Source organism: Felis catus, chromosome A1 (assembly GCF_018350175.1).
Source record: "Felis catus isolate Fca126 chromosome A1, F.catus_Fca126_mat1.0, whole genome shotgun sequence".
In the NCBI taxonomy this organism is placed as follows: domain Eukaryota; kingdom Metazoa; phylum Chordata; class Mammalia; order Carnivora; family Felidae; genus Felis; species Felis catus.
Genome location: NC_058368.1, coordinates 24269238 through 24290708, shown reverse-complemented (window position 1 = coordinate 24290708; position 21471 = coordinate 24269238). Strand labels below are relative to the sequence as shown.

The 21471-nt window shown below is 42.7% G+C and overlaps 1 protein-coding gene and 1 long non-coding RNA gene across 3 annotated transcripts in view; one reads left to right on the top strand and one right to left on the bottom strand.

Annotated features, from left to right (window-relative positions):
- HTR2A (5-hydroxytryptamine receptor 2A) overlaps positions 1–21471 on the bottom strand; it is a 59911-nt gene that overhangs the window by 17191 nt on the left and 21249 nt on the right. The gene's annotated exons all lie outside the window — the stretch shown is intronic.
- Positions 4143–8839, top strand: LOC123384077. Of its 2 annotated transcripts, XR_006594679.1 has the most exons (4): positions 4143–5848; positions 5936–6012; positions 8325–8406; positions 8542–8839. It is a non-coding gene; the product is annotated as an uncharacterized LOC123384077 (long non-coding RNA). The 2 variants fall into 2 exon arrangements; XR_006594678.1 differs by lacking the exon at positions 4143–5848 and having other exon boundaries at positions 5855–6012.

Sequence of the window (21471 nt, the reverse complement as noted above, 5' to 3'; positions counted from 1 at the left end):
TTTGTAGCTGCTGTAACTGAGCTGGGCCTGGGAGATGCTTCTCCCAAAGATGGCGATGCTAGAATTTCTGACATTTTCCTATGTTCATCTTTTTTCCTGTGATTGTTCTCTTTTCTCTGCCATCTCTGTGGTCAGCGTACGTTCAACTATTTAATATTTTAAAATGAGCCAATCTGGAAATTACCTACCGGTACCTGTGAAATGTTTGTGGGGCTAGCGTGGTCATATAACTGAGCCATGTTGTGGGGTATAAGGTGATAGATACAACAGTACTTGGTAACCTGGGAAGTGTCTAAGGACAATCAGGTTCAGTTAAAAAAAATACACATTATACAAGCCAGAGAAAACATATCTCTGGGCTAGACAAATTTTTCATTATTCAGTTAGCTTGGCACAGGTTTGGAACTTTAAATAAACTTTATTTGGGGTTCTTCTTTATTCATATCTCTTATGGGCTTCTTACCTTGGCTTTGCTCTTGGGGTCACTGGTCCTGCATTGATAGATTGACACTATTTCTATCACAAGGCTCAATCACGTTTTTGTTCTGGTTCCTAAGCCCATCGATCAAGCAGGGTCTTGATCTCAGCATGGGTGTCAGATGCAATCCCCTTGGATTCAGATCCAGTCACACAGGTGTCACAGAGGGTGGATAAGCTCTTGTTCTCACAGTGTCTGTGGAGGAGGGGACACAGAGAGTCCCCAACTAGCAACTCATTTTTCTAACCTGAGCTAAACTTCAGGATCTCCCTCCTGGCTTAGCCACCATCTCTCTGAGCTGCTAGGATTCTAGAAATTTACCTGTAGTTCCACCTTTCCCATCTGGTCTGGCCCAGACCTCCAAACTTCCCATCCAGTTTAGGAAGCCTGAGATGAAGAGCTTTGGGTTTTGATTCCTCTCAGACTGTGTTTGTGGTGAGATTTCATTTACTCCATCTTCTGCATAGTCGTTTGTATCCTGAAATTTTAGTGGTTTGGGGGAAGAACATTTTTGTGACATCGGAGATACAGTTCTCTGGTCTAATTTCTGCTTCTGAATGCCCTGTCTTCTTTGGTCTAAGTGGTTTTGCGGAAAGATGCAGCGATATCAGATTAAAAAGCAGCCTTCACCAAGAAGTGTTATCTGGTTGTTATCAAGACGATCATTTGTTGTTGTTGTTTTCAAAGACCTAACATGGAGCTTAACGATCAGCTGGTGAAGCATCTTCCTTTCATAGTTGGTGAACTAAGGTAGAGAGATATTAAATGCTTCTCACAAGTTTACACTGATAAAAGAGTGGTGTACTGGCAAAAAGAGTGACAAACCCTATACTTACAGGTATCCGCCATATGTCAGACACTGTGTAAGCCTTCCACAAATTTCATCCCCACAAGGTACCCGTAAGGCAAGAGTTATTATCCCCATTTTCAGGTGGAGAAAACTGTGTTTCCAAAATATTCTGTAATTGGCTCTAGGTTTTCAGTTAGTAAATGAATGGACTAGGATTCCAATGTAGACCTCATTGGTTTTCTTCTGTACCTCGCTTTGTGTTAGGACCTTGGCCTTGTGATCCTTAGTCTAGAGGGCCTTTGACTACATCAGCATTTAGTCAGCTTTTTCATTTGCTTTCATTTTATAACAAATACTTCGTTAGGCTTTAAGGATTATGAGTGTTTATTTGTAACACTTGAGATGTTGAGATGCACTTGAACGTTATGTGAGATCTTATACATGGGAGGTAGGAATAGAAACTGGAGATAAGGAATGGAAAACAAATCAAACCTCCACCTCAGGGCTCATGAAGCTCTTCAATAAAAGTATTCTATTCAAGGTCACAAACAACTCTTTAATAAGGAGTAAACAAATATCTAGCTACCTATGTCGCCTCTCAGCTTGGATGTCTTGAATAGGCACCCGTAGCCTTACACGGTCACAATAGAACTCTGGAATGCACACTGCCTCCCTATCCCCTGAATGCCCACTTCCCATCATTTCCCCATCTTAGCTAATGGTGCTACCATCCTTCCAGGTGCACGGCTCAAAAACTTAGAAGTCGTTCTTTCCATTAGCCTCCCCTTGGAAAAACCTCACCCACATCCTATTAATTCTATCTCTGAAATATATTTTCTGTCCAAGTCTGTCCACCTCTCTCCATCTCCACTGCCGTCTCAGTACTCCAAGCCATTAAGACTCACAACTGGATTATAGCAAGATGCAATCCCCTTGGATTCAGATCCAGTCACACAGGTGTCACACCAGGTGGATAAGCTCTTGTTCTGACAGTGTCTGTGGAGGAGGGGACACAGAGAGTCCCCAACTAGCAACTCATTTTTCTAACCTGAGCTACCCTCACTGTTTCTACCCTTACCTGTGTACTCCCACCCCTGCTGAAAACTCTCAGAGGTCCCCCACTACACTCAGAACAATGTCCGAACTCCTTACTTGGTTATAAGGCTCTGCTTACCTCTCTTTCCTTGTCTCCTACACTTATCCCTTCTTGATGAATTGCTCGAGCCACATTAGCTTCTTTCTGATCCTTCAACCCCAAAAGCTGGTTTCCACAGTAGGGCCTTAGACTTTCCTGATCCCACTGCCAAGAACATGCCCTCCACTGACAATCCCAAGGCTGGCTCCTTCTTATTCTTCAGCATCAGTTTTAATGCCCTCTCCTCAGTGAGGCCCTTCCTGAGACCTTCACATAAATTAGTCCTTCCTCACCCCTACCTGAGTCACTCTATAGCACATTTCCCTGATTTGTTTTCTCCATAGCATTTGTGACTCCATGACATTTTTTGTTGGTCTATTTATTTGCTTGTTTGTTGTCTGTCTCTTTTCATGAATGTGAACCCCATAAAATCAAGGCATTCTCCTAAGATAGTGGCTGCCTGGCACATAGTATTTAAATGGTAAATACTAAATAAAGATCTGTGGAATAAGTGAACAGGCAAATTCAGAGGCCTTTGGGAAATAAAAAGAGAAATTGTGACTAGATGGTAGACATCTTCATTATCTTGGTTATAGGGGTAAGGGTAAGAGTTTGCACAGAAAAGAGGTCATTTGGGCCAGGAAAAATTCTGGTAAATTAGGGCTTTTTAGGTGAAAGGTAAAGTTATTAAATATGAGGGCTTTCTACAGATATTACTCTTTCTCTAATATCCTGGAGTTGATAATACTTGATCTTTACAACCTAACTACTTCAGGGACACTATGCCACGGTGGTAGTGATAAGGACAGTAAAAATAGTAACAGCAAATCCTTGTGTGATGTTTCCGATGTTTCAAGTACTAGCCTGAGCACTTTATACCAATTAGCTCACTTGATCCTTAGCAGCAACCCTGTGAAGTACATACTACAGTGTCTTCATTTGCTGATGAAACACTTGAGGCACAGAGAAGTGAAGTTTGCTTCCTGAAGTCACACAGTAACTTGCCTAAAGTCACACAATCCTAGGTAGGAACTAGGACTTTGAGATGCACTCGGCCTGGCTCCACAGTCTGTGAGCTGTTTTGCTGTGTGGCCTCAGCTTAGCCCTCAGGCCCGCAGGCTTGTGTGTGTGTGTGTGTGTGTGTGTGTGTGTGTGTTGGTGTTGGGTGGGGGAGGGATCAAACTACCCTGCTGCAGAGAATCTGCTGCTTGACGAGCCCCATCAGTCAGGCCTGGTTCCTGCACCCTGCAGCCTCAGGTCTGGATCCCGACATCCCTGCCGTGCTCTACTGATAAAGTGAGTGCGACTAGCTTGAGTCTCCTTCTTCCTGTGTTTGGGCACACGTTTCACATTTAGAGTCACACAGGTGCTCTCCACAGGAAGGCCAGTCATGGCCCTGAGTCATGAATGAGATACGATACGGGACGTGCTGTTGCGGGGCTCATGGTTGTGGAGTCATTATGTACTATAAGCCTTTGATATCCACCCCTCAGGAGTTTTTTTCCCCCTAATTTAGCATTTTTACATTAGTATTAACAATGTTAACATTTAAAAAATTATAATTTCCTCCACTTAAAAACATTTTTTTTTACATTTATTTATTTTTGAGAGACAGAGAGGGACAGAGAGTGAGCAGGGGAGGGGCAGAGAGAGAGGGAGACACAGAATCCGAAACAGGCTCCAGGTTCTGAGCTGTTAGCACAGGCCCTGAAGCGGGGCTTGAATTCACAAACTGTGAGATCATGACCTGAGCTGAAGTCAGTCGCTTAACTGACTGAGCCACCCAGGCACCCCTCCCCCACTTTTTTAAAGTGGACACTTAAAACTTATTGAAGTGTAACACCCACAAAGAAAAGTGTATAATCAGAGGGTAGAGCTGAGTTACTGAAGGTGAGTGAATCCATGTGCCTGACACACAGCATTACCAGCACCTCAGAGGCACCCTGGAGACTCCTCCCGGTGGCCACTCCTCCTCTCCCCCTCCCCCTGCCCGAAGATCCCGGGTTTTCTTCCTCTGCAATAGATTAGCTTCGTGTGCTTGTAAACTCTCTATATTGGAGTCACTCAGCATGTATTGTTTTGTGCTGGCTTCTTACTAGCAGTATATTTGGAAGATATGTTTTTAAACATCTGCGAAGTGTTAAACTCGCTCTTATTATGGTTTCAGGTATTTTAGAAAATAATGAGAGTTTACAGGCACTAAATGTTGGAAGAAATGGAAATTTATACCCGTAAGGCACTCTGCATTCTCTTTTTTATTGTGGCAAAATATACATAATATAAAATTTACTATTTTAATCATTATATTCTTTTTTAACGGAATTTTATGCTATATCTTTGAGGCATATTGAATAAGACTTGTTGGCATGATTTCTTACTATGCTTATTTTCTTTTCATGGGTTCCAGAGGATTAGCGTCCTACACCCGTTCTGATGCTGAATGCTTTTCTTCCAACTTAACCTTTATATGATTTCAGGGGTAGGAGTGGGGCAGAAACCCCCTGAGAATGAATAGAAAATTTATGTTGTTGTGACTGTGTAAAATTTTCATTAGACAGGTAATCCCCTAATACTCTGTAATACAAAATTGATTCTGAATCACTGAGAGTGGGTGTACAAAGGCTATGTTGTGTGTGTCCCAAAAAAACCAAAAAGACAACAAAAAAAAAACCATCTCCAGAGTTCTACTTCCCCCGGATAGTTCATTTCTGAAAATGTGGAAGCAATCTGGAGCCTTGCAAGACATTAAGGAGACAATTCACAGTCAAAATATAATGAGCCAGATAGTTTCAAGGAAATGCAGGAAAGTGGTAAAGAATGAGTTCCTTTATGAGTCGTGTATTCAGGTTAAAACCCACAGACGCACACTCCACAAAACACATTAATTCATTCACTTTGGTATCCTGTGGAGAAGTTAACTTGCCAGGCTAGACACATGTTAAAATTGAAGCACTTAGAATAAGTCAACCCAAAAGATACTTTCACACAGGATATCCCTATCTAATGGGAATAGGAACATGTGAAAAATTGGTTCAGCTTTCCACCTGGCCTTATAAAGTTAGGATGGTTTTAAGCTAACTGGGAGAGAAGTCCTCCTTTTAACAGTATTTTAGGCACCTGGGATGGTTGTGGATCAGCTAAATAAGCTGTGAACTTACTCGTGTTGTACTCATCACTTTTCTAAAGTTTGTGACAGTAACAGGGACATTGTTTAACCAACTTCAGCCCGCTAAACATTTGACCCCAATGCATCTTGTGGTAGAAATAACGATCCCCCCCAAAGTTTCCATCTGTCTCCTGGAAACTGAATACGATGTGTTCCACAGCAAAGGGTAATTAAGGCTGCTAATTCGCTGACCTTCAAATAGGGCAAGGATCGTGGGTTTTCTGGATGGATCTGGTTTAATCACTAGCGTTCTTAAAAGTGGAGGAGGAGGGCAGAGAGGTATGTCAGAGTGCTTCTGTCTTTGCAGAGAGTGGCGGGTGTTCTCTGGAGGCTGGAAGTCTCAAGTGGACGCTTTTTCCCTTAAAGCCTCCGGAAGGGATATAGCCCTGCTGACATTTTGAATTTGGCCCAGTGAGACCAGTTTTGGACCTTGAGCTGAAACTGTAAGTTTTGAATTTACGTTTTGTTTTGTTTTTTTAGCTAACAAAAGTGCTAGTGTTTTAGAGCAGCAAAATAAATGAAAGTATGTTGGCTGGCCCCATTCTTGCTCCAACATTTGGATGTTGCTGTAGGTGTGCACACTCCTGGAGAGGGTGGGGGGCTGCTCTTCGGCCTGGGAGGACTAGGTTTGCTTGTGTGGAGGGCTCCCCTGCTCCCACTGTTTTGAATGGCATTACTTTGCGTTTGGAGTGATCTTCACTTTGAGAATCCTTCAAGGGGATGGACTTGGGTTTTTATGACCTTCAGACTTCTGTATTAACTTTTAAATTTTTCTGTGAGCAAGCTGTAAGTAAGCAATGCTTTTCACTTTTTCTAGCCTATTAGAATGTAACTCAGAGCTGTAGACAAGTAGGGTAAAGTGAGGCCCAGTCTGGGGGGTGAGGACCCTGGCTTTTCCCTTGTTCCTTCCTCTGCCCCAGGCAAGCTGTGGTTATTTTCCCAGAAACATCTTTACAGGAATTTCATCAAGTTCAAGTCCTACCGGCATTTGAATTGACACCATCAAAACCGTGGGCTAATTTGGGGAAGAACAAATATCTTAGTCCTGTAACGTACAACATTAAACTATCCCAGTACAAACGTGTTGTATTGAAAAGGCTAAGTCTTTGGTGTCCTATAATCTTAAGGTTTCATTGTTCCCCCCCCCCCCAAAAGATCTTGTAAGTTTTAATGTTAACCTGTCTTTACATCCAGTATTGCTGCGTTATTCTTTTTGCTCATTTTGTTCCTTTGTGTCGTGTATTACTTCTGAATTGTGGGGTAGAGGTTGGTCTACTTGTTACGTGTCTTTTGTAGAGACTTGATTTTCCTATGCTGAAATATTTTTTTCTTGTGTGTTAATACTGTTCTGGGGATATAAGCTACCACAACCAAGTCTATATAACAGAAGAAGGGGCTGCAGCTGAAGCCCTACTCTGTTCCCCTCCTGGTGATTCTGGCTGGAGTGGAAGGAGGAAATGAGGGCAGAGAACACCTCTAGAATTAAAATGTGGGCTTAAGGCTCCCTCCACCCCCACACTCCCCATTTACCTGCATCCTTCCCCGATCCCTCTACGGACACCTGTCTGGGCTGCTACTCTAGATTCCAATTTCTTGGGTTGGGAGGAGCAGGAGGAGAGAAAGCTAAGACCAGACAGGTGGTCTTTCACCCTCCACTTGCCTAAATTCTGTGGTTCTCGACCCTGGAGCATGTTGGGACCACCTGGGAGCTTTAAAAATATTGATACTTAGAATGAACCGAGTCTCTCAGGAGCTGCAGGTGAGGCCTCAGGCATAAGGAGGCCTTAAAACTCCACAGGTGATACTAATGTGCCACAAAGCCTAAGCTTTATCTAGGTGGCTCTGGGCCTATCCTGAAGTTGCTCAACCAGCTGGAGGAGGACCTGGGCCACCACTGTTGTTTGTCTTGGCTTGGTCCTGGGCTGGTGGGCCCCTGCCAAGGGCCTTGTGGAGGTTCCAAAAGGGAGCCAACCACCCTGTCTGTGGCTCTCTGGCTTTTCCATCTGGGTTACGTGTCTGCCATGTATGGATCTAATCCCTTTCTCTAAGGTTTTTTCCCAAAGCTTTTATGTTCCAAGATTCACCAACTTCCCTCTTAGGACTGCCAGTTGCCTCTTGTAAACCTGATCCACTTGCCTACATGACAGCACCTGGAGAACTGAAGGGAAACCAGCCTGAAGGGTCCTGGTCTTCGGTGTCCTGTATATTTTGCTTCAGAACATTATCCAGTTGAGGGGTTATTGGAGAAGACCCAGGCCACATAGTGCCAAGTCTGGGATTAGATACTTCACAAAACAAATTTATCCCTGAGTTCTTGTGAGGATTAAATGGGATAAAATAGAAAAGTATGCACCAGCAATGGGCTCCCAGGAGGTAATCCTAGATATTAGCTGGAGGTTAACTGTTGTGGGGGGAATAGGATAGAAACATTAACTGATGAGTGACCAGGGATCAGTTATCGGAGAATAGAAGAACCATCTAGTAGGTGGTGGTAAAAAATCACAGACTTAGGGGTTCCTCAGTGGCTGTGAGCCACACCTCAGTGCTTCCTTCTGTTAAGATCGCTTATTAGAATTGGCTAGAATTTAGTTGATGAGATTCCTCTGTTAGGCTACAAGAGGGGCATTAAACCTCCTGTAACTTCAGGCTTGGATTGGCTGTTGGTAGAAGGTGATAAAACTTTGTGTCTGGACTTAATGGTTTTTGTTTTTGAGTCCGTATTAGAATATATTGGAATAAAATCTCACTGTTCCAGGTCTGGCCCTATCTGACCTCAAGTCTCTGCAGGCTGGAATCTGCCTTGAGGTTATTAGTCTACCTAACAGAACTCAGATGTGGTAAGAACATTTGAGGCTGAAACTGATGGGGGCTAGTAGACCATAGATGCTTTTCTGTCCGCGCCCCCCCCCCCCACCTCTCATGTTGAGATCCTAACCCCTAGCACCTCTGAATGTGTCCTCATTTGGAAATAGGATCTCTGGAGATGAACAAGTGAAAATAAGGTCATTAGGGTGAGCCCTAACTCAATATAACTGGTGACCTTACAAGAGGTGAAATGATGGTGGGGACCACACAGGGATAACACTATCAAGATGAAGGTAGAAGTTAGATGATGTCCATCAACTGAAGAAATGAGAAGATTGTCAGCAAACCATCAGGAGCTGGGAGAGAGAGGCATGACATGGATTCTCTGAGCCATCCTGAAGAATTGGCCCTGCCAACATCTTTACTTTGGACTTGTAGCTTCCAGAATTGAGACCGTAAATTCTTGTTTGAGTTGCCTAGTTGGTAGTATTTGGTTATGGCAACCCTAGGAATCCAACACCCTATTTCTGTCTGCCTCTCAGGAGCAGGGGTGCCATGGATTGGTTGACTTCAGAGACCCTCATTGAATAGTTTGGAAGGGAAAAGGCTGGTATTTGACCTTCGGGAAGGGTAGTATCCCATGATCCACTTAAAGACTTTTCTAGTGAGGGGACCCTTTTGTGAGACCTGAGAATCTCCGGGTAGGTGGGGGTGCCTGCTGGATTTTTCACTTCCTGTGGGGTGAATGAGGGAAGTGCTCTGAACTGGGGGACATCCTGGCCACCTATTTCTTAGGCTTTCCCTTTTTGTGGGGTTCTCCTATCCCATATGGTGATGTAAAAATCTGGTGGGATAAGGGAGGAGGAACAGAACTCTAAAGCTTTCCCTCCCTGCAAAGGTCTGAGGTGGGTGGGTAAGTGGGGACCTTTTGGTGTTCTGAAGGGCCTAAGAAAATCTTAAGACTTGGAAAAAAATATCCAAAATATATGGAACCTCAAACACTTGAATATCTAAACTATAACCCAGCCAGATCGGTTCAGATAATTACAGATCAGTAGACCACATGAAATCCTATTTAAGCTATGATGTGGGTGAAGTCTCTAAATGTAACAGTAAGCAAAAATCTTCAACAGCCCTGGGCATCGGGGCAAGTGGTTTTTCCTCCTCTAGCTACTGCCGTCTAGCACCTACCCCCCCCTTCCTCGCTCGTACACTGACCTCTGAGATGAGAGACTTTGTGAATGGAGCACAAAAGACCTGGAATAAAGCAATCCTTGGTGCTACTTCATCTCTGATACATGGGGAAAATGGACTGTCATGACAGTGGGCTGGGAACAAGATTCAGGTGATTTTTCTCCCTGCCAGTGCTTCCTTCTTTTGTAAGAGTCCCCACTTGAAGTAGTCGATCTCCATTAAAAAATTTTTCATTAAACAAAAACCCAGCAATCCCCTGTGGCTTTGTAATCAAATATGCAGTTTAGAAAAGATGTGAAATGAAAGCACATACATAGGCACTATCTCCTAAGTGGACAGTGAACCCTCAATAAGTGGAGGTAGCCTCTATTTTTCCTAGGCAGACAAGTCGGAAGTAAAGATGTAAGGTGTTCCTTCATTCACTCTGATCCAAGCTTCTGAAACTCAAGAAGTTAAAAAAATGCAGAGTTTTTAATAGCAGTCCTCGAAGTGGACATGAAGCTTGGTTATCCTATCCTTTTAAGTGGATAGGAGTCTGAGACCCTAAAGCTGGTAAAAGGGAAGATAAACGTGTTCTTTCTTAGCAGGCTTCGACTCTTACTAACAACACAAGGATGAAAGGACCCCTAGAAGAGTAGAGTGATGGTTGTGGGTTTTGTTTTTTTGTTTTTTTTTTAAATGTTCATTTTTTGGGAGACCAAGCATGAGTGCGAAGGGCAGAGAGAGGGAAGATGCAGAATCTGAAACAGGCTCCAGGCTCTGAGCTGTCAGCAGAGCCTGGCCTGGGGCTGGAACTCACGAACCAAGAGATCATGGCCTTAGCTGAAGTCTGACACTTAACTGACTGAGCCACCCAGGTGCCCCATGGTGATGGTTATATTTACGATCCAAGTACTTTGATCCTGGGATCAGTTTCTTCTTAAAATCCTCATAACTTAGGTTAAAGGGATTTCATGATCTAATTACTGACTCATCCTGCAAATCCTTTCTGGATGTCAACTAAGTGTCACGCATGATGCTAAGCAGGGTGGATGCCTGGCCAAAACAGCCAGTCTCTGGCCTCATGAAGTTTATAGTTCAGTAGGAGGCATTAAGAATTCATGGTAACAGGTTCATGGTAACTGGTGCTGTGAAGAAACCATGGAGCACATTTGACTTGAATTTGAGGACTGATCAAGAACGCTTTCTGTAGAGAGGGACTCTAAGTTATGACTCTAAATAAGAAGGGTATATATTCAGGCAAACTGGACAAATTGCCTAGAGGCAGAAAAGCACAGCACATAATAGGAACTGAAAGTAATTCACTAGGCGGATCCTCAAGAGACAAGAACTTGGAGAGGTATGCAAGAAGGGCATTGTGAGCCATTTGAAGTTTTACTTTTATCCTGAGAGCAACCGGTTGCCATTAAATCTTAGTGAAAAGGATCAGAGGAGTTGCCTGGCAGTGTAAAAAAAAAAAAAAAAAAAAAAAAAAGGATTAGAAAGGAATTAGGTTAGTAATGGGGCTGATGCAGTAAACAAGGGGAGAAGTGACCAACAGTGGCAGTGTGGGATACAGGAGCTACTAAAAAATAGAACTGGTAGAATTTAGTGGGTATGAAGGAGAAGCAGAAGACTGAAGTGTGTTTCTGTTTCTTAAGGTTATTAGAGTGGTACACCCCCCTCCCCCCCCCCCCCCCCCCCCCCATGGAACTTGAACTCCAGGAGAAGGATCAGTTTTCGAGAAAAGGAAAGGAAGTTACCTCGAGACACACTAATTGGGAGACAGGGCATATCCAAGTAGAGCTCTCAGGTAAACAGATTCATGAGACCTGGAGAGGGAAGGTGCTAGAGACTCTTGCAGGAGGAGGAGTCGCTCAGAACTGCTGTTGGAGGAGGACCCCAGAAAGCAGTACTGAGCTGAGTTTTGAAGGATGAATAGTAGTAGTTGGGTGGTAAAGAAGGTAAAGGTGCTCCAGAAAGGAGCAGGTTGGTGAAAGAGACCAGAATGCATCGAGGAACTGTACATGGTATAGGGGATTGAGATGGAGTAGGAAGGCAGGAATCATGAGGTCTTCCATGGCCTGTTCTATGCCTAAGGGACTAGGAAGGAGCCAATAAGGTTTCAGACAGGGGAGAGACCTCCTCTCATTTGTGCTTTAGAAACCTAAGTGACTAGCAGGAGTACAGGAAGTGGGAATAAGTCACGCTACTTAGGAGAACACAGTACTACTCCTGTCAAAAAAAGAAGTTACAAACTGAGGCAGAGGGGATGGAGAAAGGGTGAATCCAGGCACTACTGAGACAGAAATGGTAGATGGAGCCATGGACTCAGGCAGGAAGGCAAGAATGGTGCTCCGGGTTCTGACTTGGCTGATGGCGGGTCACTTGGTAAGGACACCAGATGGGTGATGATAAGAGGGAGTTTTAGGGAAAGCAGTGTAGGTGGGTCACAAACCTCGGTTTTTTGTCTGACTCAAGTCATGAGTTACTGAAGCATTAGAAGTGGCAGTCACTATGAGAAAAAGCAACTTTTACTTCCATCTGCAGTAAAGAATTTGCAGTGATGTCCCTTTTACCTGTTTATATCCATATTGAGGCTTCGGAATTTTCACTCTGCAAAATTACTTTTTCTTTTTTTTTTTTTTTTTTTTTTTTTTTTTTTTTTGAGAGAGGGTGAGAGAGTGTGAGCAGGGGAGGAGCAGAGGGGGGGAGAGGGAGACACAGAATCTGAAACAGACTCCAGGCTCTGAGCTGTCCACACAGAGCCTGACGTGGGGTCCAACTCACAGACCTCGAGATCCTGACCCGTGCCAAAGTCGGACACTACACCAACTGAGCCACCCAGGTGCCCCAAATTACTTTGTTTTCTAAAGAGGTATCCGTATTCAACACGTGGAGGGAAAAGTACTAGGGCTTAGAATTGGTAGGACGGATTTCTTTCCCAAGTCAGATACAGATATCGGTAAGAAAAGCTTTTTAATAACTTGTCCAAGGCCTCAAGATGTTATATGGCTGCTCTATTTTTAAAGTTTCAGCTGAAATGTGAAAAGCTCTCCTTGAACACCTTCTCTAAATAGTATCATAATAGTGGGAACTATGGACTATGTGTTCAGAGCACTTCCGTCAGCTTCAAATCCTGCTTTTTGTTTATATAGTTGTCATTCTTACTGAAAGGTCCTTGGTGTCTGTGTTGAATAGGTCAGTGAAATCTTTTGACGGTCCCCTGTGACTACACTCCTAATTCACGGTCAGAATCTGCTTTATGCTGGTTTATGATACATGGAAACCTTTAGAATTTGAGATGGGCAATGGTAACATGAAAAACGGAAGAAAACCTGTAGTGTCAGAAATGGTAAGCGGGTGGGTCTGTGCGTGTTAAGGTTGGAGATGGGGAGGTCTGTGGCCAGGGAGGATTGCAGAGCTATCACCCTTTGTTTTGAAAGAAGGACAAAGTTGCCTTGCTTTCGAAGAGGAGAGCTGTATGGAGTACAAGTTTCTTAAGTTTTTTAAGGTTTATTCATTTTTGAGAGCGTGTGAGTAGGGGAGGGGCAGAGAGAGAGAGGGAGTCGGGATCTGAAGCAGGCTCTGGGCTCTGAGCTGTCAGCACAGAGCCCCATGTGGGGCTCAAACTCCTGGACCTCGAGATCATGACCAGAGCCCAAGTCAGATGCTTAACGGACTGAGCCACCCAGGCAGCCCAGTCAAGCTTAAGTTTCTACGACTGAGAGATCCTGAATGAACCTTCCTCCAGAAGCTGGCTTAATTGGATCCCCACTGGGCAGAATGAGTTCTTAATCAGAACATATTTTATTTGCTTAAAATTAATATTGTTGAAGTTATCCCGTATTTATCAACAAAGTGGTCATTAATGGCCATCAGGGGCTGACTGACAGATTCCATTACTGAAATAGTGAACTATGATGGGTTACTATTAACATATGCTAATAGTTGGACTTGTGCAGAGCACATGAGCCTGGAGTGAAATTCGTCTGCTTACTCAGGTTAACCCACAGGGAGGAGGTGAGGAAGGAAGTAATGAAAAGCACAGGGAGCTTGATGAAAAATGAATGGCTTGCAGGAAGAATTCCTACAAACGAATGCAAATCCAGATATATATCTTTTAATTACCATATTGGAAAGGTTGATTTAAAATTAGACATGCCAGATGTTTTTGTTGGAGGCAGGAATGGGGAGCTGACTGAGTGTGTGGGGGGGGAATAGGAATTTATCCTTTCAAAACGTCCTAGTTATTTCATAACAGCTGGTAGGAAACTGAACTGAAATCACGTTCAGAGGGAAATGGAGGAGAAAAGCTTAGAAGTGAGAAGGAGAATAAATCAAATCCTATGGAGTGTTAGCGTTTCTGAAGTCGGGAAGCTTGGGCTACTGTACACAAGAATGCGATTTTCTTCTCCTAAGCAGCTTCCTCCTCCCTGACATATTTGGAGATGGTAAAAATTTTTCTTCCCTTATCCCCCAGGCCATTATTAAACTTGGATTATCTCCAGGCACATGACCGGCAACAACAAGTACTTAAACGGGTTCCCCTCCTCCCTCCATGGACAACCCCCAGTCAGCTGTGGACAAAGGAGTGAACCTGCTTCTAGGATATAGTTTGGGAGACCATGGAAAGGCCTGTTCTCAAATGAGCTCTCCCACCTTCCTACAATTTTTCAATCAGATTCATTCATTGTATCAAGCATCTTGATTCCCCCCCCCCCCCCAACTTCCTAGTTCTTTGTTCCTGAACACTCCTTTCTGGAAGAGGTAGGAACTTGGAACCTACTAGCTCAACTAAAACCTTAACCCAAATAGAAGTCCTGTGGGGACTGAAGCAGGTAGAATGGATGATTGGGAAATCAGCATATGAAAGAGGGGGAGACTAATACACTCCAAAGGGAGAAGAGTGGATTTTTCTTTTTCATGGTAAAGAGCATTTATTTATACAATGAAAATCTTTTTCATTGGTATCATAACGCACTGGCTTTTTTTTTTTTTTTTTTTAAACTATGGCATTCTGCATAAACGGTATCCCAGTGTGGACCAAAATATTTAAATGCTGATTATATACTAGATAAAGGACATTTGCGCAAACCCCACACTTAACATATTCAGACCAAAAGCCTTCCCCTTAAAATAAGGAATAGGAAAGGATGCCTGCTTTTACTGCTGCTACTCAATATTTGTACAGAAAATTCTAGCCAGAGAAATTAGACAAGAGAAAAAACATCCAAATTGGAGAGAATTAAAACTACGTCTATTCATGGATGGCAGGATTCTATATTTAGAAAATCCCACAGAATCCACAAGAAAGCTGCTAGTGATGGTGTGTTATAGCAACCTCAGAAAAGTCCGTCACATTCTGAAGTGCTGGGTGCAGGTGAACGTGGGATGGGGAGAGGCACTATTCAACCCACTACACTGGGCTTTCAGATTCCTTTACCAACAATTATTCTTGTATTCCTGTGCGTGTATGTGTAGAGAACTTGGTTTTTACCTGCTCTCCTCTGAAGAGGAGGCTCCTTCTCTGGCTCTGTTTCTACTGCCAACTTCCCCAATCACTAATTGTCCAACTCAAGTCAATTTCCATTTTTTTTTTTCTTTAAACTTTCTTTGAACGGGGAGGGGAAGGGGGAGGAGGAGAGAATCCCAAGTAGCTTCTGCACTGTTGACGCAGAGCCCAATGTAGGGCTCAGACCCACAAACTCCCAAGACTCCCAAGCCCTCCCAAGACTGGGGCACACAATTGAGCCACGCAGGCTTACTGATGGCAGTTGTCATACCTTGATATATTACTGAAGAGCTTAAGATGGTAAATACTGAATTTATTAGGGAGGCAACCTCACAGACAAGATTCTGTGTTGCTGTTGCCTGTCCTTTAGTTTCTGGATCAGGGGTCTAAGACCTACTAGTTTATTTCATAAGAAATGAGTTGGTTTAAATGATCTCTATCCAAGCATGCAACAGAGTACTTGATGAAGATGGGGAAGTTTCTTGTCTGACTCTGTTCTAATGAAGGAAATTACTGTACCTTCTGAAAGTATACTTAAAACTCAACAGTTACTACACAGCATGTAGGAACTACATCTAGAGTTGGGAACCAAGCAGCTCAAAGCTCAAGCATATCACACGTTGGAAGAAATAGACTCGTGGCAAGCAGTTCTTAGGGGGCAGTGGTGGTAGGGATTTTGTGTATTAGATCATTTCGAGCCTACTGTGGTAGGTATCACAACCAAAGAGTCTAGAGGTAAGCACTATAAGATCAGTTCAATCCAAATAAATGGGGAAGATAAACTGTTTCACTATACAGTCTAATATAAACAAAAGAAAATTAGCTGGAAAAGAAGTAGAACTATGGTTTTAAATGTGGCATACTGGGACCTAGAAGCCCCTAGTGAGAAACCCCAGAAATAGGAAGAAGAATGAGAATTTGGCTGACCAGTGAGGGGAAATAAAGTTGTGAGTGGTTTCTGTTAAACTGATAATGACTTACGTTGGGTTCACTAACTCCATGTCCTCTAGCTAGTAGTGGCTCCAGTAGTAAAACCTAGTAGTTTAAAAAATTTGGGGTTCAGACCTAAAGGAAGAATAGGAAGTGAAGTGAATAGTGGGTGGGAGAGGAAGTCCTTGACCCCTGAAGCAGGAGCAAGACTGGTGTGGGAAAGTCAAGGCAGGTCTGAAGGGAGATATGGAACAAGTTGGGTAAAAAGAGGGTGGAGACATGAGCAGGTGTCGGGGCGGGGGGTGGGCAGAAGGACTTTCTTAGCATCTAAGCCTAGTGAACACCTCTCAAACTCCTCCTAAAGTCTGGTAAGCCTTTGGAAAAGTTACTAAAAGCTCTTTCAGAACCCTTCCCTCTCAATTCTGAGTACCTAAAATAATCAAACCTCTGGGTGTTTAAACATTCAACTATTCAACCACAAATTAACTGGGTTAATAGGTATATGTATTTAAAGAGTATATAACAATCTTGGTACTGTTCTGACCACTTGATTGTCATTAAGATCTCTAGGAGCATGAAATATGTGGACCATAGCTGACTGCTCTTGAGGTGAATGATGCTAGGACTCCTGACTGATGTTTATCAAGTACTGGAATCAACTGCTAAGAAATAGGGTTGTTTGAGTTTGCCTACACAATGACAAAGCTGATAGGAGTGCATCATTGTTACATACGACATTTTCAATAACACAAGTCAGACCTATAGTAAGGCCTGTCATGCAACCCATCCAAGAAAAATTAGGTTCTTCAGTTCCTATAATAAAACTATCACTACTTCACACAAGTATTTCTCATATATGCAATCTACAAAATGACATTTCTATAACCTCAAATAAGTTATTGGAAATATTAAGATGTCTACACTGCTTTTAGGTACATGGTCCGCATTGGTGTGAATTCACTACTTACATAACTGTTTAATTCAGTGGGAGAAGATATCAAGGACCTATGTTCACTGCCTTCTCTTTGGTATAACCCTAGTTTACTATGTGCACATGAGGGTAAAATTAATAGGCACTTAAGATGCTTTAATTCAGATTTGCTTTCCCAACGATTAGATAAGGTTTCATTATAAGTCAAGATACAAATTGGAAATAGCCTATTGCTTATGAAGACTTGAAGGACAAATACAAGTGAAAAAAGGCTTAATTCCCCTTAATAAGGGGAGAGACCTTCCCCTTCCTTTTCTTAAGGCATTTTCTTTGATCAAATTGTTATGGTATATTCTTTCTTGGCCTTGTTGAATTTTAAGTCATCTTACAAGCTTATTGTGAGTCTTAAAACTAGGGGATATCTTAAGGATCAGGAAGCCATCCTTTTGAAATGTAATTATTAAAGGAGATCTTACAAGAGGGATGCTACATCTACCAGGTTCTGTAGGAAGGTGGAATCTTTAGTTTGGCCAATACCTCCCACTGATGTGCAAAACTGCCTCCTGTCGTAAAGATGAGAAATTCACAATTGTATACAACAAATTAGCTAACACAGATAGTTAGGTCATGTCAATTACCAGGTAAGTCTAGGATGAACTTTGTGAGACAAGTGTTGCCGGCAAATCCTGTATACTTAAGGACCAGTTGCTTCAGACCACATGGGTAACCGGCTGTCCCTGCCTGGCTAAATAAAGGAAAATTCACCCTGTCTCCTCAGTCTTAAGTTGCCTGTGATACAGAGTATGTGCTGACCAATGCTTCTTAGTTAAGAACTCTCGGTTGTTTTGTGGAGAGGTTTTCTGGGTTGGGAGAACCTGTGTTTAATTTCTCACCAAGATCTAAAATTGATGTTCTATTTCCTGCTGTTAAAATATTCTGCCAGGCCTCCAGCAGATGTGAATACTTAAACAAATGACAAGAGATTTTGAGAGACGTTAGGAGACTGGTCTATGGGTTAACCATGAGTACCAAACTTGAGTTCTCCTATTTCCATATCTGGCTACTTGCTATTGGAAGAGATTTTGCTACCCCTCCCCATATTCTGGGATTACAGCTAATCCTGTATTTTGGACACGGAGACCCTGATGCATCAAAGAAGGAGAATAGCAAACTAGATTGTCCTAAGTCTCATGTGGCCAGGAAGTGCCAGCTGGCTGACAAAAACTAGTGCATGTGGGGAGGGAACAGTCTCAGCTGTTGAGGACTCGAGGTCAACAAGAAAACCCTGATGGAGAGTAAAACTCTTGCTGTCCTCATAAGACTGTATGAGACCAAGCAATGCCCCAAAATTCATAAGTGTTGAAGGGACTATTGGGCACAAGTTCTAGCACCAGGACTTCCCACAGACTGCCATACAAAACCATCGTAGCTCTACCAGGTTGACATACAGAATATACCTGTTCACATGGGCTGTACCTGGAATGGTGCTGTCCATTGGAACTTTCTGTGATGGAAGTGTCCTATATCTGCTGTCCTACACAGTTGTCACTGGCCATATGTGTCTACTGAAAAGTGAAAATGTAGCAGTGTGAATAATTACCTCTTATATTTTCAAGTTTAAATAGCAATGCACGGGTCGAGTGGTTCCTTCATGGGTAGCTTTATGGAACTATTTGATTTAATGGAAATCTTGGGTTCACTTAGGGTATATGTGAAAATATACATCACTTGTGCTATGAGGGGGAAATAAGTCTAGGATACTGGTGAGGACCTATGAATGACAGCAGGATATGTAGACACTGGAGTGGAAGTTCTAAAAGTTGTTAGCAGTGATGGGAATATTGGGATGCTCAGACCGAGGTAAACTCCTTTGGGCTTTCCAGCCATCTCATGAGGCCTTTTTGCTGTTGGTCTCACTTCATTCTTTTCAAGTTCTGCTATTTTGTCTACATCCTGGGAATCCTAAGAGGATTCGCTTGGGAGAGTTTTAGAAATTGCTTTGTAGATTAAAATTCAATATCAAGTGTTTATTACTCTGGGCAGTCCTGACTTGGAGAGATTAGACTTCTGAAAGCTCACCTTTGTAGATTTCAGAGATGTGCATCTGTTACTAACCCAGGAGGCCAACACATACATACGGCTGGATCAGGTAGTCTGTTTACCCGGAAAGCTGACTTATCCTTCTGCTGCCTCCTAGTCCCCCCTTTTCCTGGGGTCATTCAGCTCCTAGGTCCAGCTAGCACAGACCATGCCTAGAGGCCTGAGGACAGGTAGAGGTAGAGATAGTAACTGAGCCAGAAGATCTGTATCTGCGTCCCAATCCTACCTCTTTAGGAAATCCTGTGCCTCTGTTATCTCCTTGAACAAACTGAGCATCAACTGTGGTGGATAGACATTGTTGGGGGCTGGAGATTGATCAGGTACTAGATTACAAACTTCTACCCTCATGGAACATAGATTCCAATGGGGGAAGCTGAAGATAAACATAAATACACATAAAAAGAAGGTAATAAGCTGGGTAGGGTGGATGGAAGGGTAGACAGGAAAGAATGTGAGAAGTTCTCCAGATGGGGTCAGGTAGGCTTCTCCAGAAAATGAGCACGGGAGCAAAGGCTTGAAGGTACACGTCCTATTGGCCCATTTCCTATTTGGGGAGGAGCTTTCGAAGTAACACAGTTCTGGATCCAGAAACAGGAAAATACAAAACCTACTTTGTTGTATATAAATGAGTTTTCATAGCTTATATATTTTATATATAGTTTAATGTATTAAACCACACTTTCCTGGACCTAATGACCTTGAAAACAGCTCCTCCAAGATGCTCATTACATGTGAGGCCCAGAGTAGATGAAGTACTTGGCATAGATGATAGCTAAAATAGTGTAGATCTACTTTACAAGCTGGTACCAAGTGACCTTCATCCTAGAAAGTGAAGGCAGCTCTCTTGTCCCCTGATACTGATAATTTGCCATTTTTAATTTGAAATCTGTCTTGTTGTAGCATTTTTTTTCCTCGCCAATTTAGATCAACTTTGTGACCGCCTGGTACATACGATGTGCAATATAGCGTAAAAAAGAGCCGGTCTAACACTGTGGGTTAACTACTCTGGAATTAAAATTTTAAAGGGAGAAAAAAATTAAACTGGGGAGACCATTCTTCACAGAATTCGGAGTTGTCATTCCTCCAGAGCATCTCTTCAAGGCTGTCTGAAAAGTGAACAGCCTTGGATGACAGAGCTAACCTCTTCATGTGGAGCAAGGGGCTGGTTGCTTACTGCTCACGAGGAATGATTTGGGTTTAAGCTCAGTTTCATTTCCTGTAATGCAGTACACTGTGTGGTTGTGAGATGGCTCTCTGGGTGGCACACTGTGGGAACTAGGGCTCGGGCAACAGGTATAAGAATATTCTGATACTCTATGCGAGGAATCTCTGACCCAAGAGTTTAATATCCTCTGCCAGCATCTATAAAACTGGCAAGCTAATTTGTTAGCTTTGCACGTAGAGGTAAGCCTAAGATCCACATTAATTCTTCACATCTATTATTTGAATTAATTAGATTTTGCTAGAACAGAATAGTTAAATTTAAGAAATAATAAACTTGAAGTTACAGAAGAATCTACACCTCATTTGTCCCGAGGTACAAAATAACCAGATCATAAAGTAGAATATAAAGAGGATATTTCATTAATTGTCTCAGTATTGCAGAGAGATGGTCAATTCTTAGGTAGCTTGTTTCCTTAGGCAATTAGAAACCTAGATGATATAAATTGTGAATTTAAAAGCTGATCAGTGGAAATCGTTCCCATTTTAAAATGTTTCCTTCCCATCTCTAAAGCCATGCGGATGTCCTCTCCCTCGAGAGGTCAGGCTTCAGGAAGCACATAACCTTTGCATCATCTGAAAGCTCAGCATCCTTGGATGTGCAAAGCTGCCAGAGCTGGGTCAGAGTCCAGCCGAATGGAATCACCGAAGGCTGCTGTGTGGCTGGAAATGCAATCTGTAGATGAACTAGATGGCAAAGCTCTGACAGCTTGGTATTGAGATTTAACCTTCCTATAAGGTCTTGGAGGGTGAAGCCAAGAACAAGTAACTATTCAGAAGATCATGTATTGGAAGAATCAACCATATGAGGAAGAGCAAACTCCGACTGAAGGAATTAGACTACCTAACACTTGACTAAAATATTGCTCGATTCTTTTTATCTCTTAAATGAAGGAGTTAGCACCATCAAATGTGTAATTATACCTAGTTCTTTTGAGAGTGTTTTCACACAGGTGTAGAATATCTTAATTTCTCTATATTTGACTGCATGGGTATTTCATTGTCTACACCTTATTTTCATGATCTATCATGAGGTACTTCCCCAAAGAAATCTAGGGTGGCTCTTTATCCTTGAAGCATCCAAAAGTGCTCTGTAAACAACATCAACACTTGCCAAGTGCTGACATATTGCCATGTCTGAAAATGGAAGGGTTCACTTCTATTAACAGTGCCACACACGATTTCGACACTTAAATGAGAGGAAACAACTTTTTGCAAATCTATTTA